This window comes from Myotis lucifugus, unplaced genomic scaffold (genome assembly GCF_000147115.1).
Source record: "Myotis lucifugus unplaced genomic scaffold, Myoluc2.0 scaffold_58, whole genome shotgun sequence".
Classification (NCBI taxonomy): domain Eukaryota; kingdom Metazoa; phylum Chordata; class Mammalia; order Chiroptera; family Vespertilionidae; genus Myotis; species Myotis lucifugus.
Window position 1 is genome coordinate 5851918 of NW_005871106.1, and position 22985 is coordinate 5874902.

Consider the following 22985-nt stretch of genomic DNA (forward strand, 5'->3'; position numbering starts at 1 on the left):
CCTGATATCTGTGTTTCTTTCTATCTAATATAGAAAGGCTTGCCGAAACCGGTTTGGCTCAGTGGATAGAGCGTAGGCCTGCGGACTGAAAGGTCCCGGGTTCGATTCCGGTCAAGGGCATGTACGTTGGTTGCGGGCACACCCCCAGTAGGAGATGTGCAGGAGGCAGCTGGTAGATGTTTCTAACTCTCTATCCCTCTCTCTTCCTCTCTGTAAAAAATCAATAAAATATATTTTAAAAAAAAAAGAAAGGCTTGGGCTCTGTTCACCTGGAATGTGAATAGACTCATGGTCCTGGCCTGATGTGTTTGTCGGTCACTATCACAAGAGGTGACCAGCCTGGATAACTGGCTCACTGCAGCTTCATGTGCTGCATCGCTGGCCACCTGAGCCCACCGTTTCCTGGTTCTGTTGTCCAGATCTCACTGATCCCAGCAAAGGAAACCACAGAGTACGGCAATTCTTAGGCTGTGAGCCTAAGTCAGTGATGGCGAACCTATGACACGTGTGTCAGAGGTGACACACAAACTCATTTTTTGGTTGATTTTTCTTTGTTAAATGGCATTTAAATATATAAAATAAATATTAAAAATATAAGTCTTTGTTTTACTATGGTTGCAAAGATCAAAAAATTTCTATATGTGATACGGCACCAGAGTTAAGTTAGGGTTTTTCAAAATGCTGACACGCCGAGCTCAAAAGGTTCGCCATCACTGGCCTAAGCGAACAAGAAAGTGGAGGAGCTCGCACTCCTAACAGGAGCCATGTTTGAGGTTAAAAAAGATTCCATTCTCTGTTAACCTCTATAAATTTCTATTTCACTAAAATGTATAGTATACAAAATAGGCCTGTACATCAGAATGTTCTCAAATTTATCAATAAATAAGTTCTGAGTATGTATGCTTTCAATGTTTCATAGATAGTGAAAAAAATGTATGTGGAAGAGGACATCTGTAATGCTTTCAGTAATAAAGATAAATTGTTTAAATGCACGTGGACCCCTGGTTTAGTCTGCCAATCCCCACCTCCAAGCAGGCAGCTCACCTCCGTCAGGTGGCAGCTGTGGCCCCGGCCAGCTGGCTTCCACTCCCCTCTCCTCCACACTGGAAGTATGTTTCACCGGGGCCACACCAGCCATGGAACAAGGAAGCAAAAGCAATGCCTGAGGTAAATGCCAACAGAAATCCAAAGGACTTTTTCTGTTTCCGAGCTGAAAGCCCACACAGGTAGGAAAGCGGCAGAAAGCTCTGCGCCTTCCCGGATGCGGCCGGCCACCGTCCATGCAGGTGACGGGCCGCCGCTCACCTCTGCTGGGAGGCGTCTCCGAGCTCCGAGGCGGTTTTGTGAAATCCTCTCTGTGATTTGGTGCCTGGTGGCTGGCAGTTTGAAGTCTTACCTTGTTCTGGATGGAAACCATGTACAAGTATCACAATCTATGTTGTTTCCATTCTAGACTCTGAATTCGTTGGCGCCCATCCAAACCAAACCTCAGCCCTGATTTCCTCAATATTTGGCTCACATTTATAAACCTCAGAGAACCTCCCAGCCAACCTGGCTCGAACATAAACGCTCTTTACCCACATTTTACACAGCTCTGCTTTGAAAACCAGCAAGTCTGGAATCGACTGCTCATGAATCCCATTGCTTCCTTCCAGTTGTGTTATATGTAACCTGTGTATTATTTGTTTTAAAAAAGGAAGAAAGAGTACTTGATGATTCAAAGTGAGTAAGCTTAATAGAACTATAATGATCTTGGCAATCATTTTCAAAGTTGCAACAGTGAATCATTGTAGATCTAGCTATATATCCTGACACACACATGGAGAATATTAACAAAAATCTCCCCACTACGTTTCTTTTAGAGCTTAGTACTGCAATTTGCTGAGTGTTTTCTCTCATTTTCTGTAGAAAGGACATGATCCCTTTTAAAATAAATACGCTAATGCTTTCTACATATTGCATTTTTTTAAAAAATACATACATGTTTGCAAGGTCCCAATAGAAGCAGTATTTGCACATGGCAACGTGTCACACAGTTCGCATCATGACATTGCAGAGTTCACACCACCTGTGAAAAATGTTGGCTTTGTAATGAATGCTTATATTGTATGTACAGGAGAAATATGCCATGTGTAATACACCCTATAAATGTAATACAGGAAATTAACATAAAGGCATTTGCAAAGTAAAAGTTTATATATCTCTCTCCCACGAAGAGTCTCAAGACTTGACTTCATCCCTGAAACACCGGGCATAGATGCCTCGTAAGACCAAGTGCTCATTCTTCAGCAGTCCCACACACTCTGTGAATACACACTCCCAATAGATGGAGAGAAAGAGTCTCCATTTGTTTTCCTTTCCTAATATTTATTGTAGCACCTGGGACACATAAGCAAGTGATGGTGGTCAGACCTCTGGCCAAATTCAGAGGCTGGGGTGAAAGAAAGTGCATGTGCTGGTCCTCCCCGGTGAAGTCTGATAGAAAAGAGAGGAGTGTTCCCCTGAGGCTTCTTGAGCGCACAGGCTCCCAGCCCAGGGACTGACGTCCAGCCGGCTTCCGCCTGCAGTTCAGATGTATGTGGATGGGGTGAACGGAAAGGAACAAAGTGGTGCTGTTTTAGGTTCTGCAGCTGCCAAGCCACATGGTCAAAGAAGATGAGTCTTAAACCACGTGCAAGAAAAAAAAAAAGGGAGAGACAAGATGACAAGACAAGTAGGTGTATACCACAGGCTAAGGGCAAAAGGCCTTTAAATGCAGGTTTAGAACTGGAGTGAGAGGGCAGGTATGTCCTCACCCACCAAGGTTATTTATATAAATATCATTTTCACTGCAAATTGCATAACCTTCCACCTCACATGGTTCCCACATTGTGGTGTGGGAAGTACATACAGACTTTCCTTCTGTGTGAAGGTCTCAAGAGGCCATTGTCCTTATCAAGGCCTTAGTTGATTTTGAGCCTGAGTTTCTTACTCACAAATCAGGCGGCAAGTTGAATGCTGATTCCTAAATTTAATGGGAGACCATTGGCGTGGTTATCTCCTGGGAGGTAAATTGAAATGTCTGGTGGTTAATTCATGGCCTTATCTCACTGTCTTCAATTATTTAACAACTCCTGGCATTCATCGAATCTGAGACACCACAGAGTGCCATGTTTACTCTTACTTCATGTTCCTCTGAGGCAAGCATGTCAAACTCAAAGGCTAACACGGGCCAAATAAACAAGGTTTAAGTTTATGTGGGCCACACAAAGAAACAAACCAAAAGCTTCAATTTTCATAGAAACATGGGTTTATTTTGAAAAGTATAGTAGAAAAGAACAAGAGCCATGATAAAATTAATGTTTTCTTCCTGACACTTGGCAGCTCTTCTCTGCTACTACCTTTCCTACTTCAGGGGAAATCTTGTTCACAGTGATGACTTTCAAAACTGACCCAAGGTGAATGTCAGTAATTCTGGATCTGACAGGAGACTTATTCCTTTCATAATTGTAAATAACTGCTCACACCATATATTGGTTGGGCCGCAAAAATATTCGTTGTGGGCCACGCGCAGCCCATGGGCCATGAGTTTGACATGCTTGCTCTAAGGAAAGAATACATACACTTCAGTTACAACTGTAAGAGCCATCATTGAAAGATGCACTGGGTTCGGAGTTGTTAACTGTGAAAATATGCGTGACTTAGAATTCATAAAATCGTGTATTTGCTGAGGGCCTATTAGATGCCAGGTATTGTCAAATTTGTTACTTTATTCAGGGAATTTACTGCCTGCCCAGTCAGACATGAAACAGAACTGCATCTTCTTCTTGGGTGGGTTGTCAATAGCTTGGGGTTTGAAACTAAACAGACAAAACATGGATTAGAGCTAAGGACACAGTTGGGGTCCCTCAGGGGTTGGAGATTGGACACCAAGCTCAGGCACACCCCCAGCCACCCACCTGTCTTAGCTGTCCTGGTCACTTTCAGAAGTGACCACAGGGCATACACGGTAAGCTAAGATACTCAAAGCAAAACTTTCCTCCAGGCACTCTCTGTGAAGCAAGATCTCTCTCTGAGGAAGTTTGGGTGATAGAATTACAGATATCTCTTATTTTCCCCCTCCCCCTCTCCTAGCCCCTACCCATCCCAATTTCAGGCAACTGATTATATTTGAATTATGTTCATCATAAGATTTTATAACACCACCAAATCTAACCAGATTTATTATGCTATTCACAATTCATGTACCTCTTTTTTCTAGATATGACACTATACAATTTTTCTCCAAGGACATGTGAAAAAGTCACTCAGGTGTTTAGGCAAAGCTCCATCTTGCTCCTATACTTAAATCAGAAATTCTTGAATTTCAGCACTTTGCAGCTGACATTATCATCCCAGATATAATATAGTAAATTTTAAAAACAATGTATCATAAAGGAATAGCAATATGAGTAATTTAAAAGATCATTAATAGTTGCTTTTTAGAAGTCTTTATGCCTAGAGTGAAACTGTTTAGCACAATCACAACTTTGTCTTAGTAAATAAGCAAAATTCTGTTGTTTAAATTACAACAAACTTCATAAAATAAATCCTTTATCATAAGTTCTTCTCTCTATGTGAACTCCAGTATGCAGCCAAGGAAGTTGGCACCAGTGTATGAAGGTGATGTTGGCTGTACCACTTACCAGCTATGTTATACTGGGAGAGTTACTGAACTCTCCATTTTCTCAATAGGAATTATATAAATTTAATTAATAATTAATTCACCTCAGCTTTTGTAAGAATTAACTCAAATATTATATATAAAGAGCTTAAAACAATGCCTGGCACGTAATAAAACTCTGTATACATATAATTTGTATTGATTTTCAGACGTTCACTAAGAATGGCATTTCATTCATCCATACTTTTATTTAGTAAAACATAATTGCGACAAGGCATACTAGATATTCCGTTGTATTAACAATAACAATAATATAAAGCTCAAGCAACTTGTAACAAATAAGGAAGCATAGTTTCTCCTGTACCTGAGTGCTTTTCAAAATGTAATGTGCATAGGAACCACCTGAGGCCATTACTAAAATGTAGATCCTGATCCTTTCACGTGTCTCACAAGTTCCCACATGACATTGATGCCCCTCCCGTCTTTAGCCCACAATTTGAGTGGCAACGCTTCAAAAAACTACCTATGACTTGAAATTAAAATATTACCATAAGGTTTAATATTTCAAATTGAAGACATAAAGGTATAAAACAAAGAAAAAAATGTGGACAAACTTTGGCCTAAATGGTATATAAAACCAGGGATGTTTGCAAAAATCTTCTAAATAAAAGACTTTATTTATAAATCACTCTTATTCATATTCTCAATTCATACTTTACGTGAGCATGTATTGACGAAGTTTCTTGAACTGTGAAGACACATGATGTGGATGAGGATAACAGATGAGAATGTTAGAAACAAGGCCTGTCCTGAAGATTTGAGCTGCATGACCTTAGACAGCTCTTTCAATGCTTAATACTTGTGCTGAGTCCCACAGTGGAATCTCTGGTTTCTGAATCTATAAAGTTGCTTTAAATATTACTTTTGAAAATCATATTTGCTTTTTCTTTCCAGGATCCTAATGGAACACATATTTCCTTTCTTTTGCTTAAGAAAGAGTCTGTGCTATCAATATTAAAATGTAGAAACACACACACACACACACACACTGAGTCTCCATCTCTACCACTGCTTCAGACCAATAGTTTGAAAGGTAGGGGATGGGGGTTGGAGGATGACAGGGCAGGATCTAACAGAATGTCACCACCAGAGGTCAGCATCAAAACCATGGTCTGTGGGGTCAAGTGTAAGTGTGAGATAAAGCTTTTCATTCAATTATTAGAAACAAGGTGTAGAGGGGCATATACTGATTTACATTTACCCACATTAAAAATGGATTGTAATTTTTTATGTTATACCCTCTTTTATAAAATTAAAGGGAATGTAGGTAGTTTATATAAATACATACACATTGTAGCAAATAAAGGTTATGAGGAATAAGAGAAGCAATAAAAGTGGTAAGAGCAGCAAAGCAGCAGTAAAGATAATACTCAAATCCAGTTGAGATCTTTTCTATTTATGACAAGTATGTAAAAAAATATTCTGACTTTTTTTGGCCACTGATTGAAAGAGGGAAACAGTAGCCAGTTATAGGACTTGAACTTCTGAAAAATAACACTGAACGTTGGTCAGGGGCCACCTCTGCTAACCAGAGCAGACAGCAGTTCCTTCTTTTTGTAGAAGACACAGAAAGAGAGGCAACAATACCCAGGCAGTTCTCTCTGCAGTAAAGACAGCAGCAAGTTATACGAAGTCTCCCTTCATACATGCTCTCAAGGTATCACAACAAAGCAGAATTCAGAAGGAGCAGTTTCACATGCTGTCCAATATGCACGTTTCTATTGGTCGACATGATCCAATAATACATTTTATAGCATCAAAAATGCATTGACTGGCATTTCTCCAAGCAATCATCTATAAATATTTCTCACCACATAGCTCTTGTTAGGTAGAGAAAGACAGCGGTTCGGGTTCATACTCTGAAAACAGCTGGAGGAGAGATATTGCACAGAAACAGCATTAGCTGATTTGAGGGGACAAGGCCTTCCTGCGGAAGCTGAGCCGCGTGAGGAGAACAGCACTTGAACACAATGCCACTCCCCTCTTTTCCCAGATGTGGACAAAGGGGCTACCTATGACAAGCCACCACTTCCTTAAGAAGCAATTTGAGCACTGGCCTGTGTGGCACAGTTGGTTGTAGCATCGTCCTGTGCGCTGAAACGTTGCGGATTGAATTCCCAGTCAGGACACATACCTAGGTTTTGGTTCAATCACTGGTGGAGGCACGTGCGGAAGGCAACCCATCAATGTTCTCTCTCACCTCTCTCATCTCTCTCTCTCTCTCTCTCTCTCTCTCTCTCTTATCCTTGGGTGAGGATTAAAAAAAGAAGCAATTTGAGTTCAGTATGACAGATGCTGAAGGGGTCATCCAGTCCCTAAATTTTGGATCAAAAAGCAATGCTTTCAAGGTTTGTAGAGCGATTATTTTTCAAGTAAAATCGAATTTGAATGCCTAATAGCCATCAAACTAATAAAGACAGCTGTCCCCATTGAGGCAGGGTGGATGCCCACAGCCACACCCCTCCAGTGTTCTGTGGACTATTCATGGTGGCCCCCCAGGCAACTCCACAGCAGGGCCAGAATAAATAACCCCACAGCTACTCTACCAACAAGTCCCAGAAAGTTGTTTCTTTTCAGGTTAGCAAAAACAAACAGAAATCTTTAAAATTAAGAATAGCCGGACATACACCTGTAATTGAAGAAAAAATCAATAAAGCTCTCATAGGATATTTAATGCAATGCAGTAAAACTTCTTGATGCACTCACCAAGATAAAGTAGTTGCAAAGTGTATGTCTGTGTCTATGTATCTCTCCTATTTTTTATCTCAGACAAGCATGGAAATAAATGCCTCTTATTTAGTCAAGCATTTTTAAAAATTATTTTAAATGGATGGTATAGGAACTGTTTCTTGTTGCCAGCCGTAGTGATGAGCAAAGAGGGTAGGAAGATTTCAACAGCTTTCTGATATGGAGACAAACACTCCTACGTGCCAGCCCCTGGGCAGTCCTGAAAACATGACTTTTGAGTCTCTCAGAGCAGGAGGTCATCAGAGCCATAATGGTCACCAGGGTCCACTTAAAACTATGTGGCCTCAGAGTCCTAGAATCACTCCCACTTTTCCAGCTCTTTCCAGTGGAACAATTCTGGAGGGAGGAAAAGAAATGGTACTTTAAAAATTAGTCTTTCAATCCCTTTGCCCTGAGAACCAAAGACACAGGCACATAATTGTAAAAAATATATTTGACGTCTGCCCTGTCAAATATCAGATGTTACCAATATTTTATATTGATTCTATTATTTTTTCCAGAGGAGTGCATCAGAGTTAGCCAGGTATATTATCATAATGGCCTAAATTAATCTTGTTGACTATTATATTAAATTCTGGGGAATTGCTGACTGTGCTTCAGAAAGCCAAGAATTTTTCTCATATGAAGGTTTTCTAAACTCAAGCCAGATTTTTTCATGGTTCATATGTAGGGCAATTTTGTTGATGGGGCGAGGATCAAACAGCCTAGGACACCTTCAGGTGGGTCGACAACATTTACAACTTTGATACAGCTATGGGGACAGCGAGATGTTGGCAAGGGAGGAAAGGGGAAGGTACTGTGTTGTATAGTCTAGAAACTCACATTTCTTTTTTGTTAGTATAAAATGATTGTCTCATGCAAGAAGTCCAGTGGGCTATAAGAACCACATATGTTTCAAACATCTGGTTGATTCAGAGTAAAACAATGTTCTGTAACCTTCCTAGAAATGGGGTTTAACTTTGTGGTACATGTGTGTTAAGGTGGACAATGAAAATAGTCCACATTTAACACTAAAAGTAGAATTATGGGTGGTAATGGAGGAGGGGCTGAGCAGGAAAGAGTCACAGGGCTGGAGCCTCAGATGCCTGGGAATGAAGTGAATGGCCCTTTCATTCCCTACCTGTGGCGCTCCCTCCTCTCTCCACACGGGCAGGTGACGCTGGAGGGAAAGTCCTGGGTTTAACCAGGATGCTGTGTTTGGTGCTCTTAGATCCAAGCCCTGCTGTAGCCACTGAACACCTTTTCTTTGTGGAATTATTATTCTTTTCTATACAGTGAAGTCAACAGGTTAATTTAAAACCAACATTTGTGTAGTTCGGAAACTCCTATGGTTCCTCATGAAGCTTGAGACCTAAGGAGTAAATGGTCTGTTGCAATGACAAAATGACTAATGGCAAAGAGAGATCTATTACTAACACAACAAGCAGTGGTCCAACCAGCGGAGGAAGTTTTGCAGATTGGCCTTAAATTCAACACATTTCAATCTGGTAAGTTTTTAAACTTACTGCTGAGAATGGTTTCAGTCATTTACCAGAAAAGTCAGAAACACGGGGAGGAAAAAAAAAATAGCCTTTCGCAAGATGGATTATAACTGGAGCTCAGGCCTTTCATAATAGATCAGAACAACATATGGAGTATTGATTTCTCAGAGCAGTCTTTTCATGGCAAAATTGGTCAAGTGCTTTCAAGCTGTAGCCAAATGTAGGATGAGTATGCCAACTATAATTAGTTGGAATTATACTGTTGGAAGCGAGGCTTCAGAAACTACTGCCATGTTAATTAAAAGATGAATGTGTTCCTATGGATAGTGATGAAGTAAAAAGAACCAAAACAAATGTAAAAGGAATCCTTTGGTATTATTACATTGCAAATACTTGTGCTGTTTTTTGCTAGCTGATTTTTGAACACTTTCAGTTGGGATGATTTTGGATATCGTAAGGACTGAGAAGTTGCAATGGCTTTAGATTTTTGGAGATGTTGGGATGGGGAATACATTTTGTGTGTGATGTGAACATGGATCTTTGGGTGCCAGAGAGTGGGCTATAGTAGACAGAATAATGTCTTCACAAAGATGTCCATGTTCTCATCCCCATAACTCACAAATATGTTAACTAATTGGCAAATAGGACTCTGCAGATGTGGCTAATTTAAAGATTTTGAGATAGAAAGATTACTCTGGATTATCTGATTGGGCCCAATGGAATCACAGGGATCCTTATGAGAGAGGCAGAAGATGTGATGATGGAAGCAGAGGTCAGAAAAAGAAAGAGAGAGAGAAAGAGACTGAAGCCAAGAGTCAGATGAGCCAAAGAATGTAGGGGAAAAAAGCTTTCTAGAAGCTAGGAATGGCAAAGAACGCATATTTCCCTAGAACCTAAAGAAGGAACACCATCTTATTGACAACTTGATTGTAGGACTTCTGATCTCTCAAATTGGAAGACAATAAATGTGATAATTTGTTACAGCAACAATAATAGAAAACTAATACAGAAGTGTTTTAAAAACAACAACAAAAGTTTTTGCTTTAGTCTTGCCCTTCTTGGTCTCGAGGAAGCTTGGAAATGACATTGGGATCCAGATTACCCACTGTAGTAGATGTCGGGAAATAGATTCACCCATTGAAAAATAGAACCAAATAATTTGCAACTTAGCCTTCAAGCAGGTTCTAGCAACAGTAGTTGGTTTTCTAACAGCTGTGACAGCAATTATATTGGGCTGGATTCCAGAGGGAAAATATTACATTGGTCATTCCACACTTTTGTACGTTAGCAGAGTAGTAACCACCTTCATTGAATCTCTTTTACAGGGACTAATGGTATTAGGATTATAACTGGTTCAAAGAAGAATGGAAAATCCTGATAATGTCACTACACCAATGAGTGCTAGTTCAGCAATTCCATAACTCTTTCTATTTTATCTTGTATAAACACTCACCCTCCTGATATCCTGCAAATACAGTGTGTTATATCTGATATTTCGTGTCATAAGCTTATACAAAGGGCAAAGTCAATGTATTAATGAGTATGAATGATAGAATTCCAGTAAAGGAAAATGAAACTCCTCTTAGATGAAATAATGACATTTTGAAGTTATCATGGTTCTTTGTTAATGTTAGAAAACATCTATAAGAACAAAATCTCTCCTAGGTTAACTGTGGTCAATTACTTGGTTTTAAATTTAGAGTACTCAAAATAGTCTTACTTGGGGAATTGTTTTTATAATTATACATAAAAATATTTATGCAATGAATTTATTTCTCTTGATGTTGTTTAGAGATTGCCTAAGGCAAATTTATATATAGGCCTATAATAATTCTTAATAAAAGAATTTTGTTGAGATGATGAAATGTGAAGCCTGCTAAAAGTAGATGAATAAGCTTCTGAGAAGTAAAATTATTATTTCTCAAAGAATTACAATCTGTCAGGGACAATGGTAAGTTACTTTAATTTTCTATCTCATAGCTAGTAAAAAAAATACTCTTCAATCCTGATCTTTCCAAATTTCCAAACATTTAATATAATAAAATTTTAATTTTTTGCCAAATAATGTGTCCACCATATATACCATTTTGATTAAACAGAAGTATTATTGTGCAACTGACATATTTATTTTCTTTTTACTACATAAAGATCTTCTATTTCAAATACTTTAAACAATTTTTGAAGTTAGACCCAGTTTCAAGCTTTCTAGGGCCTGTTTCAATGCAGTTCATTATCAGTAAGCTCTGCAATGTGAAATATTTTAAAGAGCCGTAAATATGTGCAAGTACTTTAAGATTTAGTGATTCACTTCTGTATATTGGCTTTTGGTTCTGAATGAACCAAGTGATTGTTTAATTTATTACAAAAAAATCAAAGAATGCACCCGTTAGCAATTCAGAGTCATATTTTAAAATAAAGAAACATTTTTCTACTTTTAGTTTGTGGTAATTCATTTCAAAATGTTTCCAAAACTCCTTTCAATAAATTTTATTCACTGGCTACTAACTGAACAATACCAAAGCACTTTGTCAATATGTTCCAATCTGTCATGATTTCCTACCTAGTTTATTACTGTTTGTTCTTTTTGTGGGGTAGAGGTAGGTTAGAGGTAAGATAAAACTTCCATTTAGAGCATGAAAATAACAATAAATTTTCCATAGCAGCTTGCATCACATGTGGAACTAAATAAGATTTTTTTGGCATGGAATTATTAAGAACATCTTGGTACTCTAGAAATTCTTTGGCATTTCATCCCTCTAATTTCTTCAGCAGATCCATCACATTTGCAGTTGGTCTTCTTGCATTTGGTCCTTGTTATTGGTCAAGTTGCCAAGAGAAGGAGGGGGCCAGTCCTGAGAAGGTGACAAGCATTGTCTCTGAAGTAACCTGCCTCATATCGGGCCTCTGTACGACCCTCAAACAAGTGGGTGAGGTGGCTTTAATTTCTAACAAGGGGAAGTGGGCCACTTCTGCAGGCCTAATGAGTTCAAGGGAATCTGGGAATTTTAAGTTCCTAATTGCAGTCACCAGATAATCCCATCTCAAATGTCACCATCCCTCTTCTTCATTCTGGAGCTCTGGTCACAATAGAAGAGATTTGCTTGGCTGAGAATTCACCCTCTGAAGCTCTGCCATTCCTATGATGAAGATGTAGCCTCGGTGCTTCCCTCTGTCCTTCCGCTTCAGGAGATGAAGATTTCATTAAATGCTACCAAAGGGGGCACCCTCTGGCTTTCCCATGTGACTTTAATTTGTTTATTGATCATCCTGCCCTGTTATTATTTCTCTTCAATAAATCAGTGGTGCTTCCCACATTCATGCAAATTTATAATTTAACAGTTGCCATTTCTTTTACTTCCCTCAAGTGCAAGAGTGTGGCCAGAGTTCTTGTCACAGCACATTTGCCACAAACATCTATGCTGCAAGCATTTTTGCTGTAAATATTTTTGCCTCATAGCTAATTGATTGTAAGAAAATTTTGCTATAGAAAAAGATAAAATAACTGGTTGACAGTTTTTGTTTATTTGGTTGGTTGGTTTAGTTTCTCCATCTACACTAATAAAAGAAAAAAGATGCAAATTGACCATACCTTTGTGACACCCACCAGCCAATCAGGAGTGAGTATGCAAATTAACCCAACAAATATGGTGGGTTAATTTGCATATGCAGGCACTGAGCGGCCGGGGGCAGGGCAGGATGCTTGAATCATCACCATGGCAATGACGCAGGCGTTCCTCACCGCTCCAGTCGCTCTGGGCCTCTGGGTAGCGTGGGAAGGCAAAAAGGCAGCTCCAGCCAAAGTGAAGGTGGTGCCAGCAGCCAGGGAAAAGAAGGCCCATTCTTGCAGGAATCTTCGTGCATCGGGCCTCTAGTTGATGAATAAACCACTTTCAGCAGGAAATTAAGCTAGTTGTCAGTTTAGTGTCATTTTTCCATCGATGAAGCTCTTCCAGTTACTCCTATTTTCATATTATATATCAATCTTAGCTAGCCCTCATCTATACAGTGATAAGTAGATATGGGATGTGGTGGTGGCCTTAAAATAGCATTTCTTCTAGATGATGATGATTTGCCCCAAGAGTTGGCTTCTTATTTTGAAGCACACTGCATCGGGAGGAGAAAGAGTGGTCGTGGGTCCTCTTTAATGGAGCAAAGTTCAACCAATTTTCCATGGAATGAAGACAATCCACAAATATAATGAGTTATTTGCTCAGTATTGCCATGAGTCTTCACATATTTTAAATGTACTCAAGAATTTTGTATTTTGCAATAAACACTTTAATTTTATGTTCTTTTTAATGGTCCTGTTTTATTTTTTGTGATTTTATCTTTTTTTAACCACAAAATTGCCACACAGCGATTAGTTATGTAGCAAAAATAAAAATAAAAATGTTTGCAGTAAAGATGCTTGTGGCAAAGCTGTCTACAGCCAATGCTATAGTACCTACAACCATGCAAAAGATAGCACATCAGTCAGTGCGTCCTATTTCACTCATATGCCATCGCTCTGCACGGAAGTCAAAAGGGTATTTTACTCACAAAACAAAACTGAGCCTTGAAAAGATCAAATTGTTTCTAAAATGAACTCAAGAATATTTCTAGGAATATAAAAACATTCAACACCCAGCAAAGTAAATTTCTTAATAGCTTCCATCCTAGTCAAATATAACCAGGCATGCCAAGAAGCAGGAAAATACAATGCATAATGAGTAGATCAATCCATTAATACAAACAGACCAAGAAATTATAGAATTAATAGAAAGGGACATTAAAATGTTATATCTATAATCCATGTGTTAAAGAAGTAGAGGAAATATTGAGCATGTTAAGTGGAGATACATAATTTCCCAAAGGAAATTCTAGGTTAAAAAAATACACACACACAAAAAAAACAATGCTGAAGATGAAAAACACACTGAATGGGCTAAATCATGGATTAGACACTGCAGAAGAAAAGACAGCAATGTAAACTGTCCAAAATGATGAAATACAGGGGGGAAAAAGATACTGAAAATAGATAAAATAGAGCACAGTGAGCTGTGTAAGAACTTCAGGTGTCCTATTGGAGTCCTATGGAGGTGGACACAGAAAAAAATATGTAAAAAATGTCAAAGTTTTCAAGATTTCATGAAAGCTCCAAACCTACAGATCTAAGCAGTTCGATGAAACTCAAGTCTAAGAAGCATGATGAAAATTAGGCCAACCCACATTATAATCAAATATTTAAAACCAGTGATTAAAAAAGTCTTCAAGTTTTAAAAATTTAAATTTATATTGCAATGCTCTGTATTGGCATTAATATCTTTACCTAAAGACTTTATGTATTTTGTATATATGACATAAAGTCTATAAATACCCCTTTATATAGTAAGTACTATGTTAAAAATTTGGGGGATGGAGAAATATAAACATGAACTAGGTTATGGTCAGTTTATCACCAACCCATTAGTTTTTGCCATTTTTATAAAAGGAACTGTTATGGAGACCCTATAGCGTCAAACATCTCTTTCACTTTAAGGCTAGAGAACCTTTGACACCAGTCCATAAATCTGCGCTGACTCCCATTGGTGTTTGGTGGTGATTGTGTTTTGGGTTGAGGTTTTGTTTTTGCTTATTAATTTGTTGATTTTAAGGGGGAAAAAGAAGAGCAACGTAGATTTTTATTTTACAAAAGTAGAATCAAAATGAACAAAATTTGAGGGTGCTTGGTGAATTTAGAGAAGAAAATCCAAGTAGTAAAAAGACAGGAATTCACAAGATGACTGACAAGCTGAGTTCTGCCCAGATATAAGGGAATGGTTTCAGATTGACTCATAAATCTGCATAAATATTTCTGACATTATGTGGTTCAATGGGAAAGGGAACAGAATACAGCTAATGCAAAACCATAATAATTAGCATAATTTAGTGCATTCTGTATGGCAGGTCCCTTTTGAACATTTTAATATTGAATCAATATAACCATGTCATGTATGAGTCGTTAATTATTACAAAAGCAAAAACTGAGGTTTTAAGACATTGCCATATATGCTATAATTTAAGACACACCGAATACAAAGTAACACCAAATATAAGGCCCAAAACAAAGAAGGCCATGACCATCTTCCCAATGAGAAGATCTAACAATCACGTGTCTGGTTCCTTTGCATTGTTCAAGCGTCATTCTTGAGAGTCTCAAGTCCTCAGAGAGTCTCCCTGACAAGCCTGTTGGTTCCTCACCAACACCCACAAGAATTGTTTTTATCAGAGTTCTCCATAATTTGGGTTATTCCTGTATATGTTTACTTGTTTAATGTCTCACTAGGCTTAAGCCTTATGAAGAAAAATACAATGCTTTTTTCATTTATTACTCACCACTGTATACCAGCATTGCTACCACTAATAATGATAGTAACAACAATAACACTATTTCAGAACTAGACTTAGTACTACATAGCACTTCGGTATTTATGTAGTCCAGAAATATGGAGGATGAAGTAGACTTTCTATTTTTATCATTTTAATAAAAACAATAATAAAATAAGAAAGTCAAAATATATTCACCTCAATAAGAAGAAAAAGACATTTTAAATTTTAAAAATTTGGACTACCATTCAAGCATGCCCTTCAGCAGCCTTTTCATGAGATATAGACTATTTCAATAAATACTAGCCACTTGCATTAAAAAGTATCCATTTTCAATATGTGAAACTCTGTTTTTAGTTCAAGGAAACCTTACTCGCTAAGCAATGTTGTCTAAGAGAGACGTAACTAAATAAACCTCCATTTTATGTTTTCTAAGAAGTCTATGCAATGTTTTGAAAGCAATTAAAATTTTTGTGGCTTTTGGATATTTGATACCATCATGCCAATAATCTCCTCACCCTTATTTTTCTAATTCTCCCATTCCAATATTCATTCAGGTCACCAACTGGCTATGGTTTCATTTAATGAAGTGCAGAGCTCCATAAGTATTTAACAGAAAACACACAGTAATACACACACCCAGAAGCAATTACATCAGTGAGAAATTCAGAATACACCTCATTCCCTACACCTTGGAGTTCCAAAAATGTAAATCAACCATACACATCAAAGACAACAGTGGATTGAGAGCCTGGAATGGGACATTTTTAGAAAAGCAATCACAGAAGAGGTTCCTTAAAGTAACAGGTTTGTGCAAAGAAAATGAACAGTATAAATAGCTTTTGTCTTTCTAATGCACAATAAATTAGGAGAATTAACCCTAACTTAAAAAAAAGATGGACTAAACTCAGTAAATACTTTCTGCAATTCTACCAAAAGCCATTACTGCTTCTGAACTTTAGGTGATAGCCTCTTAGCCCAAGTAAATTTTATTCCTTAACACCTACTTACTTTAGATAAATATGGTGATTTTTATTCCATATTTTGAATCTTCGCTCTCTTATAAATTTAAGTTAATATTTATTTATGGGATTTTTGTGGGATTAAAGTCAAATAAAGACTATCAGGTGTCAAATAGCTCAAAATTTATGTGCTTGATGCTTCAAAATAAAGGCCAATATTCAACAGATCAGAGTTTGGAGCAAGAAAAGGCTTATTGATCAAGACGGCCTAGCTGAAGAAGACGGGAGAACTAATTCTCAGATCCCTTTTAAGAGAGCCTGGCATCTTTTATTATTAAGGGAAGGGAGGAGGTACAATGCAAGGAGCTGGCGCTGGCAGTACACAGGTAGGCAATACAAGGAAGAGTATAAAATTTCTCAATCCCTTTGTTCCCAATTGGTCTATTGACCCTCTGATCTGAGTTCAGTTATGGAGACTTTTGTGAATCTTTGAAAAACAGTCATTTATTTGTGCTCATTTTCCCACCTCTTTGCTGACAAGGCTGCTCAAGTCTCCAGCAGAATTCCTCTAGTTAATTAGCATACCGATAGCAGGAGATATTAGACTGCAGGCCATCAAAGAGACAAGAGGGATCTCTGATTCTTTTATAAATAGACTATAATCTACATATGCAGAACACACGCAAAGGAGCATAGCAAAGCTTTTGAAAAATGAAATATAATGTAAGCTTCCCAATTTCCATACTAGTCCATAAGTCCCACCACCCAAGTTATAGACTAACTCCTGAATAGTACATGAAAAGAGCAGCATAGCAAAATCTTTGAAAAATAAACTGACATTGGAACCTCATGGCACAATCATGCATTGCTTAATAGTGGGGATATGTTCTGAGAAATGCATTGCTAAGCGATTTTGTCATTGTGCAAACATCATAGAATGTACTTACATAAACCTAGCTGATACAGTCTACTGCACACCTAGATATAGTATAATTCGGCCTATTGCTCCTAGGCTATAAACCTGTACAGCATGTTACTGTATTCTGACCATAGACATTTGTAACAAAATGGTATTTGTGTATCTATACATATCTAAACATAGGAAAGGAACAGTAAAAATACAGTATAAAAGATCGAAAACTGGTACACCTGTATAGGGCACTTACCTGAACGAAGCTTACTGTATTTTGTCATGTCTTCTTTTTTTTCCTATGATTAATAATTTATACATCCTATCTTTTACACTTGCTAATCTTGTCAAAAGTGCAACTGTATTTTCATTTCTTTAAATTCTGCTTTTATTGTTATTTTTGTGCCCTTACAATATATTTTTGGAATTAGTCTTTAAAGAGAAAAATAGCTGCAGATATCATATTCAAGAATTGTGAAAAGTAAAGTATTTGAAAGGTAAAATAAAACATTCTCTAGCTTTAGAGTATGTTATTTTTAGTGATTCAGGAGGCCAGAATTTTGCAGGAAGAAGAGAAATCCAACAAAGATTTATTTTTCCGTTCTTGCATTTTAAGGCTATAAATTTCCTTTTGTTGGCTAATTTAACTGTATTTCATAAATGTTGCCTTGGAATTTACATTCTCTTCTAAATAATTTCTATTTTGATTCCTCTCTCTCTCTCTCTCTCTCTCTCTCTCTCTCTCTCTCTCTCGTTCCATCCCTGCCACTCTCTTTTTCTCCTTCCTTCTCTCTCTTCTTACTTTCTTTGTTTCTTTTTTTTTGTATTTTGAATTATTTGTGTGCTCTTAGTTTCCAAACATTTTGAGGGAAAATATGGATTTCTTTGCCTATTCATTTAATTGCTGACTTCAAATTGTATTGCGTGTGGTCAAATAACCTAATCAAAAGATGTTATCAGTTTTTTGGTTGGTGTTTGTTGAGTATAGTCTAGCTTGTGGTGTTCTGTTCCACATCTATTTTATTTTTATTGTGGTAAACATGCATAACATAAAGCTTACCATTTTAACCATTTTTAAGTGTACAACTCAGTAACATTGGTAAGGTTTCATATCCTCTAACTGTTAATTACAGGCTTATTGCATGTTTTCTAAAACAACATTATTAATTGTGTTGTCCAAATCTTCTATGTCCTTATTTTTTTTAAAATATATTTTATTGATTTTTTACAGAGAGGAAGGGAGAGAGATAGAGAGTTAGAAACATCGATGTGAGAGACATCGATCAGCTGCCTCCTGCACATCTCCTACCGGGGATGTGCCCACAACCCAGGCACATGCCCTTGACCAGAATTGAACCTGGGACCCTTCAGTCCGCAGGCCGACGCTCTATCCACTGAGCCAAACCGGCTTCGGCTTCTATGTCCTTATTAAGTTTTTGCTGTTTTTATACCCATTTTTGAGAGAGGTACAAATTTTACCATTGTAATTTCATAATCATAATTTTTCCTTGAAATTTTATACTTTTTCCACTGTATACTTTGACAATATTATAAGAGCCACAATTATTTTATCTTCCCAGCAAATTATTCATCTTATCTATACTTATAATAGGGTAATATACAAATTGGTTGGGATGCCGTCATGTGACGACCGATCAGCAGCAGGGCAGGGCAGCGAGCTACGAGCAGCAGAGAGCCATGAGCAGCAGGGAGCAGGGCAGCCAGCTGAGGCGAGCAGCAGCGAGCTACTGGTGCACGGATTCGTGCTCAGGGCCACTAGTCAATATGTAATTATCCTGGTTAACACATTCATTTTTGCCTTAACATTTATTTTATTTTATATAATGTTATTACCAGAATCAAGCGGATCAACCTAAGAAAATGCATTTCTAGTGGATGGGACATGATCAGATTTATTTTCCTTTCAGTGGATGGCCCTGTGAACAGCCATAAACCTCCTGGGTGAAGAGGGAATTGTGTGGGATGAAAAACAAAGGCAAATTTTTATATGACTCAAACCTCTGTGGGATCCCTGTTTTCCCTTCTCTGTGGTCAGTCGACTTTCCCTGAAGATATGCTGCTACTCCACGTGGTCCTGAGTCACCCTCTTTGAAGTAAGCTGGGGGTTTGGCAATTTACTCTACCTGATACTTTTCTCTCTTTCATATCTGTGTTATTTTCATCCTCGGAAAGTTTTATATACAACGTGTTCTCTTGGTCATTATTCCCTCAAGACCTAAACTCCTAGGTGGGTTTCTTGATTATGAAGGTTGGGAGTGGAAGTCGGGATCCTTTGGATGGCACATTCTATTTCTAAAGCAGTCAGGAGTCACTGAAATGCGCCCACTCAGTATTCCCAGGAGGCACGGGAAGCCCTGCTATTCGTATTTACTTTGGTTAAATTAGAACAAAACAAAACAAAAACAAAAACCTGAATGGTGAGCAACCTGACCTTGGTCATGAAGGCAATGAGAAGGAAAAGAAGTTGCTATACTATACTGTACACCCACGTCTTGATTTTCACTTTTAAATCATAAACTCAAAGGATGAGTGCATACCAACATTACCCCATTCCTATGTTGTCAACTAACTTCTGTCCATTTTACATGTCTATGAAAAACAGTGGTTTATTTTAGTCAAAGGTTAGATGCCTTTCCCACTATTTTTCATGTGAAACGGAGCCTCACCCACTTTGTCCAACAAAAAGATGTCCATAGTTCCTCTATGGCAGTTCACAAAGGACTTCTACTTCCGTCACCCACCTCGCTCCCATTCTTGCTTTCATGGGACATTTCAATATATCACGTTTTGAAAATGTCCCCCTTAACATCACCGTCTATTGCCAGTCTTTGGCATTGAAAGGAGTTTTAGGGATAAAATAGGCAGGTTTAGGGAGTTTTAGGAATGAAGGGGGTCTATGGGGGTCTATGCATAGGTGAGGGCTTGGAGCTGCCAGAAGGCATACATTCACAGAGAAAAAAAAAAGGTGCCACAGGCTAAGGGGAGAGGAAGACATCCATTGTCAGAAGATAAGGAAAAGCCACAGGGTATGAGAAAAAGAGGAAAACATTTTCACAAGAGAGAGAGAAATGTTAAAAGATAAGGGGGAGAGAAAGAGGAGGCACCATGTGGGGTTTGAGCTTTGAAGCTGATCTTCTGCAAAAAGAGTGACCTATTAGAAGGTAGTATCAAGAGACAAAGAACTACAGCCTTGCTAAACCTTAGCAAAAAAAGAGCTTAATGAGTTACCCCCCTGGAACCCCTCCCTATGTGGGAGTCTGTATTTGCTTCCAATAAATTTCCACCCTTTTCATCTACCACGTTTTGTCTGTGGCTTCATTCTTCAAATCCATCTGGACAAGGACCTGGGAAAGAAATCACCCTTGCATCCTGCTCAGAAAACAACCTGAATCAGCATCTTCAGATATAATCAGAGAAGCATCAACATCTGCCTCTTCATTTGTTTCCTGGATGTTTATTCTTCTGTAAGAGGAATCTCTAGTCTCTCAGATTCACTTCACAAATTAATAAATCTTCCAGCTAAATTTAATAGTTTGGGGAAGGGGGCGGGGGCATTCTTTTGGAACAACCACTTTTTGGATTCTTTGCTTTTATTGTAATGAAGTACACATAACATAAATTTACTATCTTAACCATTATTAAATGTACAGTTCAGTGGTATAAAGTGCATTCACATTGTCTTGCAACCATCACCACTATCTGTCCCCAGAACTTTTTTATTGTGCAAAACTGAAGGACTGAACTCATTAAGCACTAATTTCTTACTTCCCCCTACCCCCAATCCCCTGGCAACTGATCTTTTCTTTCTATCTCTATGAATTTGACTCATAGAAAGTGACTAATGTAAGTGGAATTATGCAATATTTTTCCTTTTGTGTCAGGTTTATTTTACTTAACTTAATGTCTTCAAGATTTATATATGTTGTTGCATGTGTCAGAATTTCTTTTTAAGGCTGAATAGTACTCCATTGTATGTATACTACACATGAATTTTTTTTGCCAACTAGAGGTCCAGTGCACGAAATTCATGCTGGGGGGGGGGGTCCCTCAGCTTGGCCTGCAACGATGCCAGGGTCCCACACCCCAGCCTCTGGCCAGAGGCCCCTCCCCTCCCTCCACGCAGCCAGGGTGCGGACACTGGGCTCATGTTACCAGGGCAACGCCACCAGCGTCCCGCCCCAGCCACTATGGGTGCTGCCATCTTTTTCGTGGAGTGATGGTTAATTTGCATATTACTCTTTTATTAGATAGGATGGGTTATAGTCCATTAATATCCTTATTATGTATTTTGTGTACTGCCAGATTCTATGTCTTAATATTTTATTTGTCATCAATAGTTATAAGTGATTCTGATCTACAGTTTTCATATTGTGCTCTACCTTTTTGGTACTGTTAGCTGCAAAACAGCATCAAAATGTTACCAGCAATTGGACCTCAGTTCAGCAACCTCAGTACCTGAGTTCTGGCTAAGAAAGAATTAAGAGCCAAGATTCAAATACAAGCAAAGGTTTATTTAGAAAGTCACAGAGGTGGAAGAAGTTAGCCATGGAAGAAGTGAGCCAACTGGGCTGCATGGGCTCAGGAAACAAGTTACAGAGGCAAAAGAAGGGCCCTTGGAGCTTAGGAGCAAGAACACAAGGATATATGTGCCTAGAGGAAGGAGAAGGGGAAAGGCCCACATGTGCTTCAGAGAAAGTGGTCACACTGGGGAAGAAGGAGTGGGGAAAGGCTGGAGTGGGGAAATGCACAGGCTTGCTTGAGAAAGAGTGAGCTGCGTCCTCCACACTGAGGGTTTTTATTCATTTTTCAAGGGGGCAGGGGGGGGGTGGACCTTAGGGAAGGTCCCAGGGGAGAATTTCAATACAATATTCATCAGCTTGTCCTTTCAGGGTTGTAGTCTCTACTGATCAGCCTCCAATAGGGCAAGGGGTCATTAGTCCTTGCAACTGGTCCTAATGTCAACCATGGTGTTGCCTGCCTGGCCATGCTACATTTCTGGGCTGGAACTGAAACACAACTGAGACCTAGATGTTATCTCCAGTTTGACCAAAATTATGTCTCTGTGGTCAACAGACCTGAGGCTTTGTTCCTAAGGTTGATTCAGTCAGAACCTCATTGTCTTGAGGGCTTAATACTTAAGGGCATTTTCTTGCAAGGATTTGTATGGAAATCATATGAGGCTACGCTCCACCCCCTGTTCCTTCTCTAAAGGGCCTACCACATGACCAGTGATATGGAAGGTCAGAGATATGCCTGGGAGGAAAGGTCACCTGGGGGCCAGGTCCTTGTTTTCCCAGTTTTGCCCATTGCTAGGTACCCAGGGCTTTCTGCCTGGTGACCTTCTGTACCTGGCCTATCCTTCCGACTCTACTCATGTCTGTCTAATGGCCTACTACAGTCAATATAAATTTATTTTTCTTATCCAGGCTAAGATTTATTCATGATGCAAAATCAAAGGTGTCTTTGGCCCATCTCTGTCTGACCTGCTTTTATGGCTTTTACATAGGTGCTGTAAGAGTAATCAGAAAGTTTTAGAACAGTTTAATTAAAAATTAATCTGTTTCTTTTAAGTTTGGAAGAATTTCCTCATAAAGTTTTTGAGATTGAGTAGAATGTTTTTGGTAAATTCTCTCTCTCTCTCTCTCTCTCTCTCTCTCTCTCTCTCATCAGTTAGGTAATTAGTTATGCTTTCATTTTATCCTATATTTTATCTTGTTTAGGATAGATTTCTAAAAAGTACATTTAATAATTATTTTAAATTTCCCTCACTTTCTTATTCTCCTTTCTAATTTGGTATTCTTACACCCTTCCCCTTA